We start from the raw sequence: 21455 nt of genomic DNA, 5'->3' as shown, positions 1-21455 counted from the left end.
TTAGTCAACTATCATTTATTTGCTATTGTTCAATTATCTTCAGTCCTGTCCTACTCTGCATGACCTAATTTGGGGTTTTCTTGGCAAAGATACTGGAGCCATTTGCCATTTCCTTCTCCAGCCCATTTTACAGAGAAGGAAACTAAGGCAAATTGGGTGAAATGACTTGCCATGTGTCACACAACTAGTAAGTTTCTGAAGCCAGATTTGAACTCACAAAGATGAGTCTTCCTGACTCCAGGCCAGGCACTCTACCAGGCATTTATTAAGCACCTACTGTATCCCCAGCTGGGTGCTAAGCACTGGAGATACAAGGAAAGGCAAAAAACTGCCCTCCAACAGCTCACAGTGTAATAGGGAAGATTACAAACAGCTAGGTGGTGCAGTGAGGGGGACTGGGAAAGGCTTCTTGTAGAACATTGGAGTTTAGCCCTGACTTGGAAGTCGAGCAAACAAGGAGGCAGAGATGAGAATGTAGAGAGTTCCAGGCAAGGGGAAAAGCCCGGAGGCTAGAGGACTATCCCTGGTGAGGAAGAGCTATTATAGAGTATGTGAAAAGGTAGAGGAAGGGGTCAGATTGGGAAGGACTTTAAAAACCAAGTGGAGAGGCAGCTAGGTGGAGCAGTGAATAAAGCACCAGCCCGGCATTCATGAGTATCAGAGTTCAAATCTGACCTCGGACACTTAACACTTTCTAGCCGTGTGACCTTGGGCAAGTCACTTAACCCCCATTGCCCCAGGGGAAAAAAGCCAAGTAGAGGATTTTTTATTTCATTCTGAAGGCAATAGGGGAACTACTGGAGTTTATTGAATCGTGTGTGTGTGTGTGTGTGTGTGTGTGTGTGTGTGTGTGTGTGTGTGTGTGTGTGTGTGTGTGTGTGTGTGTAAGACAGAGAGAAATCAAGAGAGACAGAGACAGAGACAGACACACAGACATGGTCAGAACTTCACTTGCAGATAATCACTTCAGTAGCTCATTCTTATTCAAGTATGGGTTGGACTGGATATACACTTCCAACTCTGGGATTCTGCCAATTAGAAGAAGATGAGCTATCATTTATTTAATGCTTTAATGTTTACAAAGCACTTTACAGATAATTTCATTTTATCCCCACAACAACTGTGAGAAATGGGTTCTTTTATTATCCCCATTTTATGGATGAGGAATCTGAGGAAGACAGAGGTTAAGTAACTGGTCCAGCGTCACACAGCTAGTCAGTGTCTGAGGGGAGATGTAAACTCAGAACTACCCAAAAGGCAGGGACTATGTATAGTTGCTGATGACTTCCCTTTTACTAAAGGTCTTTAAAAGGGGGGGGGGGAGGGATAACTACTTATCAAGTATCAATCAATAAAAGGGGCAGCTAGGTGGCAATGTCAATAGAGCATTGAGCCTGAAGTCAGGAAGACTCATGTTCCTGAATTCAAATGTGGCCTCAGACAGTTGGTAACTGTGTGACCCTGGGCAACTCTCTTCACCCTGTTTACCTCAGTTTCCTCATCTGTAAAATGAGCTGGAGAAGCAAATGGCAAACTACTCCAGTATCTTTGCCAAGAAAACCCCAAATGGGTTTGTGGGCAGAACTGAAAAACAACTAAACATGACAATAGTTGCTAATAACTTCCCCTTCACTAGAGGTCTTTAAAAAAAAAAAAAGAAAGGATGACCATTTATCAAATACCAATCAGTCTTTATTAAGTGCCTACTATGTGCTGGAGGCAAGTTCTTGTGCAGGTGTGTGTTGGACTGGAGAGTCTCTGAGGTCTCTTCACTCTCTTTTTGTGAATTTACATGTGTAATAATAACTGACAGTTCCTATATCAAATGGTCTGTTGCTTCCTTAGCATATTGTAGAAATCAATCTTGAGCACACAGGATGTTGCTTTTGCAGGAGGCAAATGAACCCCTGGCCCACAATTAGAGTCCAGCAGAATGGAAATTTATGAATACCTGGCTGTTCTCAATAGTAAAATGTTCAAAGGTTTCAAGTCATTTAATTCAAGCCTCAGTTCCTTATCTGTAAAATGTTGGGGCTGAACGAAATGATCTCTAAGGTCCCTTCAAACCATTAAATCTTCTGCTCTAGAAACACATTCAGGTTTCATGTTAGGGGGAAAAACTCCCTAAGAAATATCGCTATCCTGGGTGAGATGAGCAGAAGAACTAGGAGAACATTGTACACAGTATCAACAACAGTGTGTGATGATCAACTGTGATAGACTTGACTCTTCTCAGTGGTCCAAGATAGTTCAGGATGGAAAAGGCTCTCCAAATCCAGAAAAATAAAAAACTATGGAATCTAGATGCAGACTGAACCATACTATTTCTATTTTTTTTTCTTTTTTGAGGTTTTTCCTTTCTGCTCTGATTCTCCTTTCACAGCATGACTAATGCAGAAATATGTTTAATGTGATTGTACATATATAACCTATATCAGGTTGCTTACTGGCTTAGGGAGGGGGTAGGGAGAAAAATTTGGAATTAGGAATCTTATAAAAACAAATGTTGAAAACTATCTCTAAGGGGCAGCTAGGTGGCGCAGTGGATAGAGCACCGGCCCTGGAGTCAGGAGTACCTGAGTTCAAATCCTGCCTCAAACACTTAACACTTACTAGCTGTGTGACCCTAGGCAAGTCACTTAACCCCAATTGCCTCACTAAAAAAAAAAAAAAAAGAAAAAAAAACTATCTCTACATGTAACTGGAAAATAATAAAATACTTTTATGAAGAAAAAAAAAGAAATATAGCTATTTAAAAGTAGAATGGGGCAGCTCGGCGGCAGAGTAAATAGAGTGCTGCATCTGGAGTCAGGAAGACTCATCTTCCTGAGTTCAAATCCAGCCTCACTTACTAGCTATGTAACTCTAGGCAAGTCACTTAACCCTCTTTGCCTCGGTTTCCTTATCTGTCAAATGAGCTGGAGAAGGAAGAAAACCCCGAATGGGGTCACAAAGAATCAGACACGACTGATTAACAAAAGTAGAACAAAATCCCGATAATAATAATTATTTTGGATATTGTAAAAAAAAAAAAATCTGAATCTCTTCCCCTTGTTTGAGAGGATGAGGCAAAGATGAATGACAATTTGTAAACCTCTAAAGGCCAACACATCCAAAACACAAGTGATCATGTTTCTCCAGAACCCTCCTTTCTTCCTAACTTCCCCATTTCCCTAGAGGACTTCACCAATTCTTCTGGTCACCCAGGCTCACAATCTAGGTGTCATCCTCAACTGCTCACTCCCACTCTGCTCTCATATACAATCTATTTCCAAGTCCTGTTCATTCCTTCAGAACATCTCATATTTGCCCCCTTTTCTCTTCTGACCCAGCGGCTACCCCCTCGTCACCTCACACAGAGATTATTTGCATGCTAGTTGGCATCCCTGCCTCAAGTCCCTTCCTATCCAATGGACTCCAGTCCATCCTTCACTCAACAGTGCCTGGCATATGGTGGTTGTTCCCCTTCCAGGTGATGCCTTGACATGCTCCTCAATTAGATTTAAGTGAGGCAGAGTTGCACCTAAGTCTAGCGGCAAGTCAAAAGTCAAGGTGATTGTCAATGGCTGGGGATGCATGCAAGGGTTGACGTTGGCATCATGGATGTCTATCCAAGCTCTAAGCTCCACGGCACCTCCCAGTCTTCCTGGACATTGGAACAAAATTTTCTCATCTGGGGGAAGTCTTCACATGCTTAGGGGTGGAATCCCTAAGTTTGAGGCCCGTGGGTTACTCTCACCCTGGTTTAGTCCACTTGCTGAGATGGGTTAGCAGGTGTGGCCTCTGCACATGCCACAGTTTCTTGGAGTCCCAGGTGAGAGCAGGGTGACAGATAGACACCAAAGGTGCATAAACAGCCCTGAAAAGGGCTCAGCAAGCCTTCACAGCGGAAGCGCCAGTCCTCCCTGAGCACCCCCTAGTAGGTGTTTAATAAATGTATGTTGATTTGCTGATTTGAATATGCTAAGGAGAAAATCATTGTTCAGGTGTGGGTTGGAGCATGTGGTCCTTCGGGTCCCTTTTTCTCTGGGGTCATCTGATTCAATCGTTTTTGAGTGTCTTTGGTAATTGATCCCCAAATCATAAACATTTGAAGGTCATCTAGTTCAGTGCCTTCATTTTAACAATGATAGCTAGCATTGATATAGCACCTACTATGTGTCAGGCGCTGTGCTAAGAGCTTGATAAATAGTATCTCATTTGACCCTCACAACCACTCTGGGAAAGGAGGAGGAGGAAACTATTGTTATACTCATATTGTTATACTTAGGGAAACTGAGGAAGACAGATGGTCACATGGCTAGTAAAAGTTCTGTGTTCAAATTTGAACTCAGGTCTTCCTGACTCTAGACCCAACACTATAGTCACTGTACCACCTAGTTGCCAGATAAGGAAAGTGAGACATATAAAGGACAGGTTGGTTCCCTGGGCTTTCTGCCATTGTCCTCTCTTCCCTATCCCAAACCATAGCAATGTTGATTTACTCATAGGAGGGTTGAAAAGGGAGAAGAGGGGAGTATGGCCTTTAATATCATCTCCTCACACTCCTTTGGTAAACATCCTGCTTCCATTGTACTACTGTTGGCTACCACACCCCTTCTCCAGCATCTGGAGAAGTTACAGCTGGATAGCTTCTCTTCCCACAGCTGCCATTCACCCAAGCCAAGGCCAGCAGGAAGCCATGGGCATGGGAGTGGTCAAGAGCCCCCAAATCTTTATACCTTTTGGCATTCAGTGCCACTGGTGGCATTAGTGGGAAGAGGGAGGAGTTGGATATAAGAGCTGTTGTAGAGAAAGGGATAGGAACAGGACTTGTAATAGTATTGGTGTAGGAAACTCCCAGATAAGTAAATTCCTTCTATCAATTCAGGTCAGCATCTTCTCTACAATATATGGTCTGAGAGAGTTGCCTGGAGACCTAAGAGATTAAGTGACATGTCCAGGGTCACACAGTCAGACTTCTGTCTTCCTTCTCACCTTCTACATCCAATCAGCTGCCAGGTCCTATCAATTCTACCTTCATAACATCTCTCATATGCTTCTCTCCTCTGACACCAATACCAACCCTCGTACCCCTAGCCCCTCATCATTTTCTGGCTGAACCATCACAAGAACATGATGGTTGGTCTCCCTGTCTCAAGTCTTTTCTCTCTCAAATCAGCTTCTCCACTTGGCTATCCAAATGATTTTCCTAAAGCAGAGATCCCATCATGTCACTCCCAGCTATGTAATAATTTCCAATGCCTCCTTGTTCCCTCCAAGTTCAAATATAAAATTCTGCTTCACTTAGCTTTTGAAGACCTTCATTCCCCAATTCGTAAAAGTACAAAGGGTATGAACAGTTTTCTGATGAAGAAATGAAAGCTATCTATTGTCATATGAAAAAAAGTTCTAAATCATTATTGATTGGAGAAAGGCAAATTAAAGCAACTCTGAAGTACTACCTCGCACCTATCAGATTGACTAATATGACAAAAAAGGTAAATAATAAATGTTGGAGAAGATGTGGGGAAATTAGAACACTAAGGCATTGCTGGTGGAGCTGTGAATTGATCCAACCTTTCTGGAGAGCAGTTTGGAACTATGCCCAAAAGGCTATAAAACTGTGCATACCCTTTGACCCAGCAATACCACTACTCAGTCAGTATCCCAAAGAGGTCATAAATACGGGGAAAGGACCCACATGTACAAAAATATTTATAGTAGCCCTTTTTGTGGTGGCAAAGAATTGAACATTGAAGGGATGCCCATCAATTGGGGAATTGCTGAACAAGTTGTGGTATATAAATGTAATGAAATATTATTGTGTTATAAGAAATGATGAGCAGGCAAATTTCAGAAAAACCTGGAAAGACTTACATGGACTGATGCTAAATGAAGTGAGCAGAACCAGAAGAACGTTATACAAAGTAATAGCAACATTGTGTGATGATCAACTATGATAATTTAGATCTTCTTAGCAATACAATGATCCAAGACAATTTCAAAGGACTTATGATGGAAAATGCTCTCCACATCCAGAGAAAGAATTATGGAGTCTGAATGCAGATTGAGGCATACTTGTTTTTTGTCTTTTTATTTCTTGTGGTTTTTCCCTTTTGTTCTGATTTTTTCTTTGCAGCATGATTAATTTGGAAATATGTTTAACAAGATTGTACTGTAAACCTATATTATATTGCTTGTCATCTTGGGGAGGGGAAAGAGAAAAATTTGGAACTCAAAATCTTACAAAAATGAATGTTGAAAACTATCTTTACAGGTAATTGGGAAAAAATAAAATACTATTAAGTGGAGGGAAAAAGACCTTCATTACCCGGCACTTTTCTAACTCCCCAGTCTCCTTACATTCTACTCCCCCTACAGGACTCTTCAGTCCAGTGATATTAGTACCCTTACTGTTTTTCACTTAAGACACTCCATCACCCAACTTTGGACATTTTCAATGGCCATTTTTCATGCCTGGAATTCTTTTTCTCTTCTTCTATGTCTCCTGGCTTCTTTCAAGTCCCAGCTAATATTCTATCTATTGCAAGAATTTTTTTTTTCTGTTCCCTTAATGCCTTCCCTCAGAGTTTATCTCCATTTTATCCTGTATGTTCAGCCATTTTTCAGTCATTTCTGAGTGAAACTGGGACACCGGTATCTTTATGCTGGCTTACTACTTTTACTCAAGTTATATTACATATGAGGACTCAAGCCTCCTCATTTCTGCCTCTTTGAAAACTGGAGGGAGGAAGAGCCATTTCTTCTACACTCCAAACTCTGCCAGGCCTGAAGGTAATCTATGGTTCCCCATTTCCAAGGAAGCAGTCCATTTTAAATCAAAGGGAGCCTACTTTATTCGTGGCAAAAAGGTGCCTCAATCCTGTCAGTGTGATTTGTGGAGGTGAATCACTTTTGTTCTACCAGAGCTCTGCTGGGGAAGAAGAAAGTAATGCCTCCCATGACACTTCAAATAGCTAGAAGGTGACTAAATGTCATCTGTGAATTATAACATTAACAGGGATGGCTAAGTAGGCAGGTTGCTAACCCTGCTCAATTCTGGTGCTAGTGATCATTTGTTGTAATTGTTGGTCCTTTGTTCTCGAAGAGGACCATGACATCAGGGTGATGTCATGACTTGTACTGAATTGGATTTAAGTGAGGGAGGGCTGTGCAAAGTCACCAACTTCACTCTTTCCTCCATAGCCATCAGGATCCAGTGGCAAGACATAGAGCAGGATGACTGGAGATGGCCCCAGATGTTTAAGGCAATTGGGGTTAAGTGACTTGCCCAGGGTCACGCAACTAGTAAGTGTTTGAGGTCAGATTTTAATTTAGATCTTCCCAACTTCAGGACTAGTGCTCTATGCCATCTTGCTGCCCCTATTGATCTTTTATTCATTCATTCATTCAATCAGTAATCATTTATTAAGCTCCCATTATATGCCAGGCACAGGATTAGGTGCTAGAGACACAAAAATCAAATCAAGATAGCTCCTGCCTTTGAGGGAAGCATGTGCCCAGCAGATGTTGGGGAGCCTTCCTTCCTTCTCTCTCCCCTAGGGTTTCCCACAACCCATCCAGACTCGAGTAGACCAAATGGTATATCTGGTAGAGTATTCCTCCATCCTGGCTGGAAATTGACTCTCCTACCCCCATGTAAGAGAATACAGAAGTCTACAAGTCAAATCAATAAGCATTTATTTATTAAGTGCCTACTATGTGCCAAGCATCATACTAAGTACGGTGGATACAAAGAAAGGCACTCTACCACCCCCCAAAAAGACAAAAAACACAATCCTTGTTCTACACAGATCCACAGGCCTCCTTCCCCCTTCTCAATGGTGGCAGGCCAGGCCCCCTGCAGGACCTTCTGCTTTATGGATAGCACATGGATGTTCACAGTGTTTAGTGCTTAGATGAGAAGGAAGTCATATTCTCTTTTTGTATTTGCATGATAATTGCTGAGGCATCCAGGCATAGTGGGTAGAGGGCTGGCCTTGGAATCAAGAAGTCATTGGTTCAGCCTTAACTCTTTGTAAGAAAGGGCAAGTCATTTAACCTCTATGTGGCTCAGGCAACTTCCTAAAGATGATAAAGTTGCTGTTCTTTGTCAGTGAAGGGAGTTTCCACACCAGAAAATTCCCTATTCCAAGGAAATTATGGATCTGGGCCAAATATGTATTTATATGTGTCTGTGTGTTTGTAAACACACACATTATCTTCTTTAATAGATGGTGATCTCTGTGGGCAGGAAATATCTTATTTCTCTAGGTAGAGTTTATTGTTTGAGTTCACTAAATCTCTCTATTCTCTGAGTCACCACCCTTTTTCTGACCTCACTTTCCTCCCTTCAGTTTGTTTCTTTCAATTAGCACCTTCTACAAGACACTGTCCCCTACCCCTGTACCCATTGTCCTCTATCTTCATTCCCTGCTAATATAAAACCCTGGGCATCAGAAGTGTTCTTTCCTTCCTTCCTTCCTTCCTTCCTTCCTTCCTTCCTTCCTTCCTTCCTTCCTTCCTTCCTTCCTTCCTTCCTTCCTTCCATTCTTCTTTTGCTTCCTCTTCCTCCTCCTTCTTCCTACTCTCCTATCATCTGGACTACTGGAATGGCCTTCTAACTTGTCTCCCTGACTCCAGTCTCTCCCCAGTCTGATCCAGTGCTGGATTTAAGGGAGTTAAGGTCTAGGTTCAAACTAGACCTCTTTTACTTTTTTGAGCTGTGTGATCATGAGAAACTCTGCCAATCTCTCTGAATTTTTGTTTCCTCTTCTGTAAAGTGTGATATCTACATGAAACGTCTAACAGAGTTGCTATGAGGATTGAATTAGATCATGTATATAAAATGTTTCTGAAGTATAAAGCATATATAAACTTCCTCCTCCTCCTTCTCCTCTTCTTCTTCCTCCTCTTCTTCTCCCCATCTCCTCCTCCTCTTCTTTTCTCCTTCTCCTTCTCCTTCTTCTTCCTCTTCTCCCTCCTCTCTTCCTCCTCTTCTTTTCTCCTCCTTCTCCTTCTTCTTCCTCTTCTCCCTCCTCTCTTCCCCCTCCTCTTCCCTCTCTCTGAGTCCCTTCAGAATCCTTTTCCATGGGGAGAACCAGGGCGCCAGCCCCCTGCCAAGAAAGACATTGTGAAATGACCTTTTCTAAAGGTGATCCTGGCTTCCTGAAGTTTCCTCTATTCAAAGACCGCCTTTAGGTCATGTCAATCAATGAACTTGAATGCTACCAGCCAATTAGCTTGGAGCTGTGTGTGGGGACCGCCCCTCTTCCATCCTGGAGGAAGCTTCCACTCAAACAGACTGAGAAACTCTCTCTTTGGTTTGGGAACAAGCTCTCGTGGTAGCAGAAGAAGCAGGGCAGGGTAGACAAGTTGCCTAACTTTCAGAACTTCACGTGTTCTCTCTTGGATAGCTAGGTGAAGGCAGCTTTCCCTCTCTCTCTTTGCTAACCCCTAATATACTTTAATAAATGCTTAAAAGCCTAAACTGTTGCTGAATTTATCAGTAAATCTTAGCTAGTTTCTCACCCCCCACAATGGGTGGGGGGGCCAGGTAAGGACACACATTAGATTTTAAACATCACACCATTCAAGATTCAGCTCAGATGCCACCTGAAACCCTCCTGGATCCTCTAGTTGGAAATGGTCTCTCCATCATTTCAAGTTTTTTCCAGAGCATCTGTGACTCTCAGACTGCTTCGATATGTATATGTACAAATGGCTGAACTTAGAGACAGGAAGATGGCTTCAAACCCCCTCTGTGATTCTTCTTAACTGTGTGAGACTTAGGTGAATCACTTCTTCTCTCTGAATCTGATTTTCCCAATCTATGAAATGGGGATAATAATCCATGAAGTCCCTCCCTTATAGGATTATTGAGATAAATATTAAAATTATTAATGACATTGATAATGCTACTATAAATATTACCAATGAACTTAACAAATCTGAAAACTATATAAATGCGTATTATAATTTGCCCAGTATATATAATTTATATTATTATATTAAAAGCATATTACCATATACTATTAAATACCCATTAAAAGATATTATTTTGTTTTTCTCTATATAAATGTTTCCTCCCCTCTCTAGCAAATTGGAAACTTCTTGAGAGCAGATACTGTACTGTTTTTATCTCCAGTCATCCTTCAGCTATCTGTCCAGGTGGGTTTCTTATTGCTTCCTCTAGCACTCATTACATTCCAGCCAAATAGGCTGACCATCTGATGTTCTCTGTACCCAGCATTCTGTTTCATTTCAACCAGTTGTCCTTCCCTTCTTTGCCTCCTGGAGCCCCCCACTACCTTTAAGGCTCAGCTCAATTGCCATTCCCTACTAGAAGCCTTTCCTGATTCCTCCAGTTGTTAGGTTTTGTTTTGGTTTTTTACCTCCCTCCCCCCGCCCCAATCCCACACTTCCCCTTGCCTAAAATGACTTTACATTTATTTTGCATCTCTTTATCTGAGTACAGGGAAGCTAAGTGTTGGGTCTGGAGTCAGGAAAACTCATCTTCTTGCGTTCAAATCTGGCCTCAGATACTTGCTAGCTGGGTGAGTCACTTTACCCTGTTTGCCTCAGTTTCCTCATCTGTAAAATGAGCCGGAGAAGGAAACAGCTAAATCACTCCAGTATCTCTGCCAAGAAAACCCCAAATGGGGTCACAGAAAGTCGGACATGACTGAAACTACTGAACAACAACATGAGTATATGTCCTTTTCCCCAGGAATAATAATAATAATGATAATAATAATAGCTAACATGTATAGAGCACTTTAAGGTTTGAAAAGTGTTTTACATGTGTTACATCATTTGATCTTCACAACACCCCTGTGAGATAGCTGCTGTTATGATCTCCATTTTACAGATGAGGAAACAGGAGTTGTGACTTGCCCACTGTCACACAACTAATCAGTGCCTGTGGCAGTATTTGAACTCAGGTCTTCAGGGTTTCAAGTCCTGTACTCTCTTTACTGAACCACCTCCTCCTCCTCCTCTTCTTCCTCAACAGAATATAATGTTCTTGAGGGCAAGACTATTTCATCTTTGTCTTTTCTATATTGGCCATATTTGCCACCCCCCCCCAAAAAAAAGACAGGAAAAAAAGTGAAAAACAATAAGCTTCAGTCTGCATTCCGAGTTTATAAATTCTCTTTCTGGAGGTATATAGCATTTTTTGTCATGAGTCCTTTTGGACTTTTTTTGGATCACTGCATCAGAGTAGCTGAATCTTTCACATTTCATCAGTATTATAATATTGCTGTTATTATGGACAATGTTACTTTCATTCTGCTGACTTCACTTATATGTTTTCCCAGGTTTTTCCTTGTTCATCACTTCTTATAGCACAATAGCATTCCATCATAAATAGATAGATATGCACACACATATATATATGTATATAAAGATATATTTTATATATATAAAGATGTAGACATACACACATGTGTGTATGTCTATATCTTTATTCTTAAAAGTACATTAAGATTGGAATTCTATTGTGCTGCTAAAAGCAATGAGCAGGAGAAGTTCAGAGAAACCTGGAAGGACTTGCATGAACTGATGATGAATGAGATGAGCAGAACCAGAAGAACATTATACACAGTATCATCAACATTATGTGTTGATCAACTGTGATGGACTAGATTCTTCTCACCAATACAATGGTACAGGAGAGTTCCAGGGGACTCATGATGGAAAAGGATCTCCAAATCCAGAAGAAAAAAAAAAGAACTGTGGAGTATGGATGCTGATGGAACCATACTATTTCTTTTGGTTTTGGTGCTGTTGTTTTTCTATTTTGAGGTTTTTCCTTATTGCTCTGATTCTTCTCTTATAGCATGACTGATGCAGAAATATGTTTAATGTTGTTACGTATATGTACGTGTGTATATATATATATATACATATATATATGTATGTGTGTGTGTGCGTGTATATATATAAAACCTATATCGGATTGCCTGCTGTCTGGGGGAAGGGGGAGGGAGGGAGAAAAATTTGAAATTGGAAATCTTATGTAAACAAATGCTGAAAGCTATCTCTACATGTAACTGGAAAATAATAAAAATACTTTTATTAAAAGCTAAAAAATAGTACATTAAGACTTTTGGAACACTGTGTGTAAGTATATATATATATATATATGTGTGTGTGTGTATGTGCGTGTGTGTGTATCTGTATATTGTATCTATGTATATGTATGTATTATATATATATATTTATATTTACACCAGACCTATGATTTCTCTTGTTAATGGTAATGACTAATTAGGAAACCCCCTCTGCAGATTGGTGCTTGCTCTCCAATTTATAGACCCAGAGACTTTTCTTGGGCACTGAGATTAAGTGACTTGCCCAGGGTCACACAGCTATTTTTTTACAAAGATTGGACTTAAATCCACATCTTCCTGACTTTGAGGCTAGCTTTCTCCGGACTGTGCCAAATGGCCTCATTGCTATCTATCTGTCACAGAGCAGGAGTTTAGTAAATGTCTGTGATTATTAGCTACTGGCAGATTTAGGATGAGAGCCTTTATCTTTCTTTTTTTTTTTTTCTAGGCTCTTTCTTTTCACAACAGACACTGCTTGAAAACATAAGTTTCCGAAAGGCATTTCCTCATTGGAACATTTCATTGTCTTCACCAATGTCATTGCCTTATGTGCACCCAGTCATCTTCCTTTCCAAACTCCTGATATCGGCACTGCCGATATGTCAGGCAAAAATGTCCCCATTTGTCAGTGCCTGCTCTCCAAGCTGTTCGTATTGGACAGTGCTGGATTAATGGCGTGCCTACAAGGGAGGAAAGAGGCCAAGCATCTTCTCCAGCTGCCATTGTTTAAGTTTTAATAAACAAGGGCAACTCTTCTAGCACTTCTGCTTATGGGAGGATGTGGCCAAGAGGGGAAGGGAGATGGAAGAAAGGGACCTAGAGTGTGGGTTGATTTAAATGGAGGTTGGAGAGGGTATAAGACAAGAAGAGAGGAAAACAATGTCAAGGAACAAAAGCTTTCTCTGTTCCAGGGAAAACCACTTTCTTGGACAAATCCATTAGCTCCCAAATGCCGGGACTTCATGAAGTACCACAAAGACTGCTCAAAAGCATGATAAATCAGGGGACTTTTTCTTATAAGAGATTCTCACAAATGATTGTCCAATATAAAGCAGAAAACTTTGTAGTGGGGAAAAAACAAACCCTGCTACCTTTAAGAATTTTGAGGCTTAATCATTTAAATCTTTTTTTTTTAACTTTGTTTTGTGGGACAATAAGGGTTAAGTGACTTGTCCAGGGTCACACAGCTAGTAAGTGTCAAGTGTCTGAGGTCAGATTTGAACTCAGGTCCTCCTGAATCCAAGGCCAGTGCTTTATCCACTGCACCACCTAGCTACCCCTATCATTTAAATCTAATATACATTTATGAGCTAGATAGATGTTCAAGGGGATATGGGGTTTAGATATGATATAGTCTCTGTCCTCACGGCGCTTACAGTCTGAGAGATAAAACTAATATGTGTGTGTGTATACATACAGGCACACTAAGGTATATACATGTAATAAGAGTAGGGCCCATATATGGAGAGGACCACCTCTGGCGAGACCCGTCATTGTGTGTAGCTCCGGGGAAGGCAGGATAAACATCTTTAGCCTCTTCTCCCACCACTCTTCTCTATGTTTAAGGCTTGACCCCTTTCCCACCAGTTCTTTCCTTCCCTCCTCCCTCCCTTCCTCTCCTTATTCCTTCCTTCCCATCCTCCTTCCTTCCTTCTCTCCTTCCTTTCCTTCCTCCTTCCTTTCCTCCTTCCATTCTTCCCTCCCTCCTTCCTTCCTTGCTAACAGCCTGCCCAGCAGAAAGCTTTACCAAAGGGCAACTGCAAAAGGATTCTACAGAGAAGAAAATGACTTTCAGTACCAGGAGTTGTGAGTTACCCCTTTACTGCATGTAACACTTCCATGTGTGTGCTCCACCCCTATTGTACACTAAGTCTGAGTCCATTCTCCCCCTGAACCCAATGTATATTTGTCAAAGAACATGCACCAGGTTTTTTTGGGGGGGCATGTTTTGTACTAACTGTTCTTACATCTTAGTAATTCCTTTGCTAAGAGTCAACTGAGAACACCGATTCATTGGTAATGAGATGCTCATTGATGGGGAGCCAGTGAGCAGCCTTGTTAGGTTTAATCACATACCAGAGTACCCATAGAACCCTTTGAGGACCCAACCTATAACTATGTGGATACATTTGTTTTGTTTTCTTTTTGTTGGGGCAATGATGGTTAACTGACTTGCCCAGGGTCACTCAGCTAGTAAGTGTCAAATGTCTGAGGCTAGATTTGAACTCAGGTCCTCCTGAATCCAGGATTGGTGCTTTATCCACTGCACTACCTAGCTGCCCCCCCCAACCTATAACTATTTTTTTTTTTTTTAGTGAGGCAATTGGGGCCAAGTGACTTGCCCAGGGTCACACAGCTAGTAAGTGTTAAGTGTCTGAGGCTGGATTTGAACTCAGGTACTCCTGACTCCAGGGCCAGCGCTCTATCCACTGCGCCATCTAGCTGCCCCCAACCTATAACTATTAATGCAAGTTGGAGGCAGTTATACTAAAGGGTTATCAGAAACAAATGAACAGAGATGGGGTATAGAAAACCGGATTTGAAAACAGGTACAAAATGGAATGTAGATCATACAGAGAGGAGAAATTAGACATGTACACAAATAATTGTCAATCAAAATAGAGCATGATTAATCTATAATAGAGGTTACAAAGTTCTATATGAGTTCAGAAAACAAGGGGAGGTTGGGGGCAGCTAGGTGGCACAGTGGATAGAGCACTGGCCCTAGATTCAGGAGAACCTGAGTTCAAATCCAGCCTCAGACACTTGACATTCACTAGCTGTGTGACCCTGGGCAAGTCACTTAACTCTCATTGCCCCTCCAAAAAAAAAGGAGGTTAATTCTAGCTTTAGTACAGAGGGGAGGAAGATCACCCTGAAGGAAGGTGTCATGGAAGACATAACATTGTGCTGGGCTGTTAAGAACTTACTGGTTTTTAGCTGGTGAAGATAAAAGTCGCATAAATAGCATGAGTAAAAACAAAAGGCAGGAAAGCATGGAGCATGGAAAGGGAATTAAGAATAGTCACATCCAACGACAGCGTGGAGAATTTGAAGGATAGCAGAATGAGATAAACTTTGAAATGGCAGCTGGGGCCAGATTGCTAAGAGCCCTTAGTTCCGTGCGAAGATGTTTGGATGTTGTTTGATAGACAACTGGGAGACTTTTCAGGCTCATTGAGCAGTGGAGGAGCATTAGCACACCTGTGCAGTAGAAAAAATTAATCTTGTAGAGGTTGGACGGGATGGGAGTAAAAACCATGGGTTAGGTCTAGAGGGATAGTTAAAAACCAAGAGCAGTTCTCAGCTACTTTTCCACAAAGTTTGGCAGCAAAAGAAAGGTGTCTAGAACAGTAATTGGGGGATTAGGAGACTCAAGGGAAAGTTTTTTCTAAAAGGGGAGTTCTGTAGGCAAAGGGGCAGTAATCAGTAGAGGGAAAGAGATTTAAGATGGGGGGGAGGGGTGATTGATGCACTGTGGTCCAGGAATTGACAGGAATTGATGCGATATATGTCAAAAGCAGAGGTGAAGGGTAACCCTGGAAAGGAGAGTCACCTATTTCTTTGTTCCAGGAGGGAGGAAAAATTTATAGAGAAGTTTTTGAGGCGTAGGGAAAGGAAATAAGAGAGGTCCAGTGGGATGACATATCTACTCAGGAAAGCAGGAAGTGAGGTCATCAGCTCAAAGTGGTTAAAAGTGAGGTTAGATTTTGAGAACAGAAAGACTTGCGAGTTTGAAATTGAATTTATCAGCTTGTCTTTCCCTGTCTTCCAAATCTGTTTTTTTGTTTTGTTTTGGGTTTTTTGTGAGGCAATTGTGGTTAAGTGACTTGCCCAGGGTCACACAGCTAGTAAGTGTTAAGTATCTGAGGCCAGATTTGAACTCAGGTCCTCCTGACTCCAGGGCTGATGCTCTATCCACTGCACCACCTAGCTGCCCCTCCAAATCTGTTCTTTATATGTCTTTACCATTTCTGTCAGTGGCACCATTGCCTACCTGATAATTAACAAGTATATTTATTTATATTTTTATATTTTAAAAATAAATTTATTCATTTTTATGTACATTTCCAATTTGTTCCTCTCAGTGCCTCCCTTTTCCTTGCAGTTGAACAATAACTTGGCCATGTCTCTGCATTTTAAGTTTATCACTTCTCTGGCATGAATTGGGTATTGTGTTTTATCTTAAGTCTTCTAGACTGGTGATCACTGCATGGATTTTTTTTTTATTTTTTTTTATTTTTTTAGTGAGGCAATTGGGGTTAAGTGACTTGCCCAGGGTCACACAGCTAGTACGTGTTAAGTGTCTGAGGCTGGATTTGAACTCAGGTACTCCTGACTCCAGAGCCAGTGCTCTATCCACTGCGCCACCTAGCTGCCCCTTACTGCATGGATTTGAGTTCCAAAGTCTTTCAAATTGTTTTTCTCCATAATGTTACCATTATATAAATGATTCTCTTGGTTCTGCTCATGAAATTCTGCATCAGTTCATAGAGGAAAGTCATCTCAGTTTCCTTTAAATTGTCCATTTTGTTCCTTCTGTTAGCACAAAAATATTTCATTACTTTTCTATGCCATAATTCTTATAGTGGTTTCCCAATGGAGACCCCTCACCCCCACTTAGTTTCCAATTTGGGGCTACTTATGAAAAGAGCTGCTATAAATACTGCCTGTATATAGATTCATTCCTCTTTCTTTGATCTCTTTAGGATATATGCCTAGTAGTGGATTGGTGTAGCTGGGTCAAAGGGTATGCACAGTTTAGTAATTTCGGGCACACCGTTCCAAACTGCTTTCCAGAATGGCTGAAGCAATTCACAGTTCTATCAATAGAATACCTGTATGCTTATTTTGCGCTGGCCCCTTCAACCTCTGTGTAAAGTATTATAAATATTATCTCCACTCTGGTAGCTGCTGAAGGAGATGCAAAATTTAGATGATACCTCCTGCCTCCTGCCTCCAGCCTCGTGGGGTCAGGCAGGGAGTAGTATGTAGCACATATACAAAAGACTCTCTCTGTATCTGTCTCTGTCTCTCTCTATGTGTGTGTGTGCATATACATATACACACAAATATATATATGTGTGTATTTCTATTTCTATATGTAGATATATATACATACATACATACATATATATATATATATATATATATATTTACTTATATAATATGAGCACACAAGAGAGTTCTTTGTGAGATCTAAGGTGAGATGGGAATCAAGACTTCCAGGGGGGAGTAGCATTTGAGTTGGACTTTAAAGGATGTATAAGAATTCAACAAGAAGAGGGCATTCAAGGGCTAGGAGCCCTTCAAGTGGTAGGAGCCAGGAAAGGCTAAGAGGACAAAAAAACGGGGCCCATATCTTGGCGACAGCAAGTAGCCCAATATGGCCGTTGAAAAGGATATGAAGGGGGCTGCTAGGTGGCGCAGTGGATAAAGCACTGGCCCTGGATTCAGGAGTTCAAATCTGGCCTCAGACACTTGACTCTTACTAGCTGTGTGACCCTGGGCAAGTCACTTGACCCCCATCGCCTCACACACACACAAAAAATCCAATCATGGTCATCTTCTCCCTAACCACAACACGTCCTCCTCCCCAGAGCTTTAACTACATGGGGTAAAAGGAGATTTGTTGTCCCAAGGTGTCGACATGCAGGGGAGCACGCTTCTCCCCTCCCCCAATAAAAATCTATGCCATCAGTGGTCCTACCCTGGTTTATTCCATGGTGAAACTCCAAGCATTCTGTCACCATGCCACCCCTTTCCTGAGGACTGCCCTTCTTCCCAATGGCCGTGGGGAAGAAATGGGTTCTTTTGAGCCCACAGTTAGGTATTCTCTGAGTTGATGTTCCTCTCCCTCATCACTGACCTTTCTCTAGGCTATTGCCATACCTTCCTCCTCTAGTTTTTTGTCCCAGCAAGCGAAAAAAATAACTTTATGGCTCTCTCTCGCCATTATTTGCTTGATGAAGAAAAGACCCTGGAGGTATATGTGACAGCTTTGTCAATGTGAATTATTAGACTTAATTCTATTTGTCACCAGAGGGAAAAATAGAATTGGAGGGCAGAACAGAGACTTATTTCAGCTCACTCTAGGAAAGAATTCAGCAATGAGAACTGTTCAAAAATGGAATAAGTGGTTTGGGTTAGTAGTGAGCTCCCTATCACTGAGAGTGCTCAACTGGAAGGCTGAATGGCTTCTTGTTGGGACTATTTAGATTAGATTACTTCTAGTCCAGCTCTATTCTATGATTCCATAGTTGAAATTATATCTTGTAGTTATGTACAACATTACTTTATTGTTTTTGTTTTTGTTTTTTTTTTTTAAGTGAGGCCGTTGGGGTTAAGTGACTTGCCCAGGGTCACACAGCTAGTAAGTGTTAAGTGTCTGAGGCTGGATTTGAACTCAGGTACTCCTGACTCCAGAGACGGTGCTCTATCTACTGCACCACCTAGCTGCCCCTTTATTGTTTAAAAAACACTTTTCACCCATTCATTTGTATAGTATTTTATTATTTTCTAGTTACATGTAGAGATAGTTTTCAACATTTGTTTTTTTAAGATTTCTAGTTTCAAAATTTTTCTGCCTCCCTCCTCTCACTCCTCTCCCTTCCCCCTCCCCAAGATAGCAGGCAATCTGATATAGGTTATATATGCAATCACATTAAACATATTTCTGCATTAGTCATGCTGTGAAAGAAGAATCAGGGGGCAGGTAGGTGGCGCAGTGGATAGAGCACTGACCCTGGATTCAGGAGGACCTGAGTTCGAATGTGACCTCAGACACTTAACACTTACTAGCTGTGTGACCTTGGGCAAATCACTTAACCCCAATTGCCCCGCAAAAAAAGAAAGAAAGAAAGAAAGAAAGAAAGAAAGAAAGAAAGAAAGAAGAATCAGAGCAAAAAGGAAAAACCTTAAAAAAGAAAAACAAAAAAAGTAGAAATAGTATGGTTCAATCTGCCTCTAGTTTCCACAGTTCTTTTTTTCTGGATTTGGAGAGCATTTTTCATCATGAGTCCTTTGGAACTATCTTGGACCATTGTTCATACACTCATTTGAATCTTACAATAATGTAGGCAATACAGGGTTTACATCCCAAAAGTAATCTCAGATCTTAGGTTTGAACTGATGCCTTTTTTTTCTTTTAAATATTTTATGTTTGTTGGGGTTTTTTACATTTAAATTCTATTTCATTTTATTTTATTTTCAGTTCCAGATCCTCTCCTGCTCATTGAGAAAGCAAAACAAAAAATTAAAACCTGTTAGAAAAGTGTGTAGAAGAAGAAATGTGGAGGTGGAGGTGGAGGAGAAGGGGAAGAAGAAGGAGAAGAAGAAGAAGAAGAAGAAGAAGAAGAAGAAGAAGAAGAAGAAGAAGAAGAAGAAGAAGAAGAAGAAGAAGAAGAAGAAGAAGGAGAAGGAGGGAAGGAAGGAAGGAAGGAAGGAAGGAAGGAAGGAAGGAAGGAAGGAAGGAAGAAAGAAAGAAAGAAAGAAAGAAAGAAAGAAAGAAAGAAAGAAAGAAAGAAAGAAAGAGAGAGAGAAAGAAAGAAAGAAAGAAAGAAAGAAAGAAAGAAAGAAAGAAAGAAAGAAAGAAAGAAAGAAAGAAAGAAAGAAAGAAAGAAAGAAAGGAAGGAAGGAAGGAAGGAAGGAAGGAAGGAAGGAAGGAAGGAAGGAAGGAAGGAAGAAAGAAAGAAAGAAAGGAAGGAAGGAAGGAAGGAAGGAAGGAAGGAAGGAAGGAAGGAAGGAAGGAAGGAAGGAAGAAAGAAAGAAAGAAAGAAAGAAAGAAAGAAAGAAAGAAAGAAAGAAAGAAAGAAAGAAAGAAAGAAAGAAAGAAAGAAAGAAAGAGAAAGAAAGAAAGAAAGAAGGAAAGAGAAGGAGGAGAAGAACAAGGACAAGGACAAGAAGAGAAAATGTGATTTAATTTGCATTATGAATTCATCCCCTCTGTATCTGGAAGTGGATAGAATGTTTCATCATGAGTCCTTTGGAATTATGATTGATTATTGTGTTGATCAGAGTTACTAAGTTTTTCAAAGTTAATTATCTTTACAGCATTGCTGTTCTCTTGGTTCTGCTCACTTCACTTTGCATCAGTTCATGTGAGTCTTTCCAGTTTTTTTCTGAAACTATCCCCTTTATCATTGTTTATAGCACACTAGTATTCTATTTCATTCACATATAACTTGTTTGGCCATTGTCCAATTGATGGCAGTTCCCTCAGTTTCTAATTCTTTTCCACCACACACACAAAAACAAAAACAAACAAACAAAAAACCTGCTACAAATATTTTGGTATATTTTGATTTTTCTCTGATCTCTTTGGGGCATAGACCTGGTAGTGAAATTTCTGTATCAAATTGTATGCACAGTGGGGCAGCTAGGTGGCACAGTGGATAGAGCACCGGCCCTGGAGTCAGGTGGACCTGAGTTCAAATCCATCCTCAGACACTTACCACTTACTAGCTGTGTGACCCTGGGCAAGTCACTTAACCCCAATTGCCTCCCCCCCCCCAAAAAAAGTGTATGCACAGCCTAAAAGCTTTTTAGGTTTCCAAATTGTTTTCCAGAATGGTTGGATTAGTTCATAGTTCCACCAACAATATATTAGTGTACCTGTTTTCCCACAGACCCTCAAGTATTTGTCATTTTCCTTTTTTTTTTTTTTTTGTCAATCTGATGGGTGTGAGTTTGGTGCCTCACAATTGTTTTAACTTCTATTTCTCCAGTTATTAGTGATATAAAATTTTTTTCATATGGCTATTAATATCTAGGATTTCTTCCTCTGAAAATTTCCTATTCCTATCCTTTGACCATTTATCAATTAAGGAATAGCTCTTATTCTTATCAATTTCAATCAGTTCCCTATATCTTAGAAATGAAACCTATATCAGAGAAACTTGTTTCAAAGATTCCCCATCTCCACTAATTTACTTCTTTATTTTAAATTTGACTTGCCTATGTCTTCTAAATTCCAAATGCAGTGCTCTTTCTTATCAAAAAAGCAACAAGTTTTCAATTCAAAGTTATCTCAAAATTCACTTTTCATTGCTAAAATCTCGTAATTTGTAAGGAATTCTTTTTGGTAAAAGGTATCACAGAGATGCTCAGTCTTCAAAGACTGGAAAACATTTATTAAGCTCTTACTATGTGCCAAACACTGTAGGCTAAGTCCCGGGAATACAAGTATTAAAACAAGATAAGCCTTGCTCTCAAGGAGAGGCAAATGCAATAGGGTAGTGGAGGGCTGGGGAGGGTGTTTTGGTCCGGGAAGGCACAAAGATAGCGAGTGGAATGATAGGGCAGTGGATTGGCATGCCATGACATGGGTAATGGTTGGTGACTTCATTCTGGTCCTCA

The sequence above is a fragment of the Dromiciops gliroides genome, chromosome 4 (genome assembly GCF_019393635.1).
Source record: "Dromiciops gliroides isolate mDroGli1 chromosome 4, mDroGli1.pri, whole genome shotgun sequence".
NCBI lineage: Eukaryota > Metazoa > Chordata > Mammalia > Microbiotheria > Microbiotheriidae > Dromiciops > Dromiciops gliroides.
The sequence above is the reverse complement of the archived record's forward strand: the minus strand, read 5'-3'. Positions refer to the sequence as shown.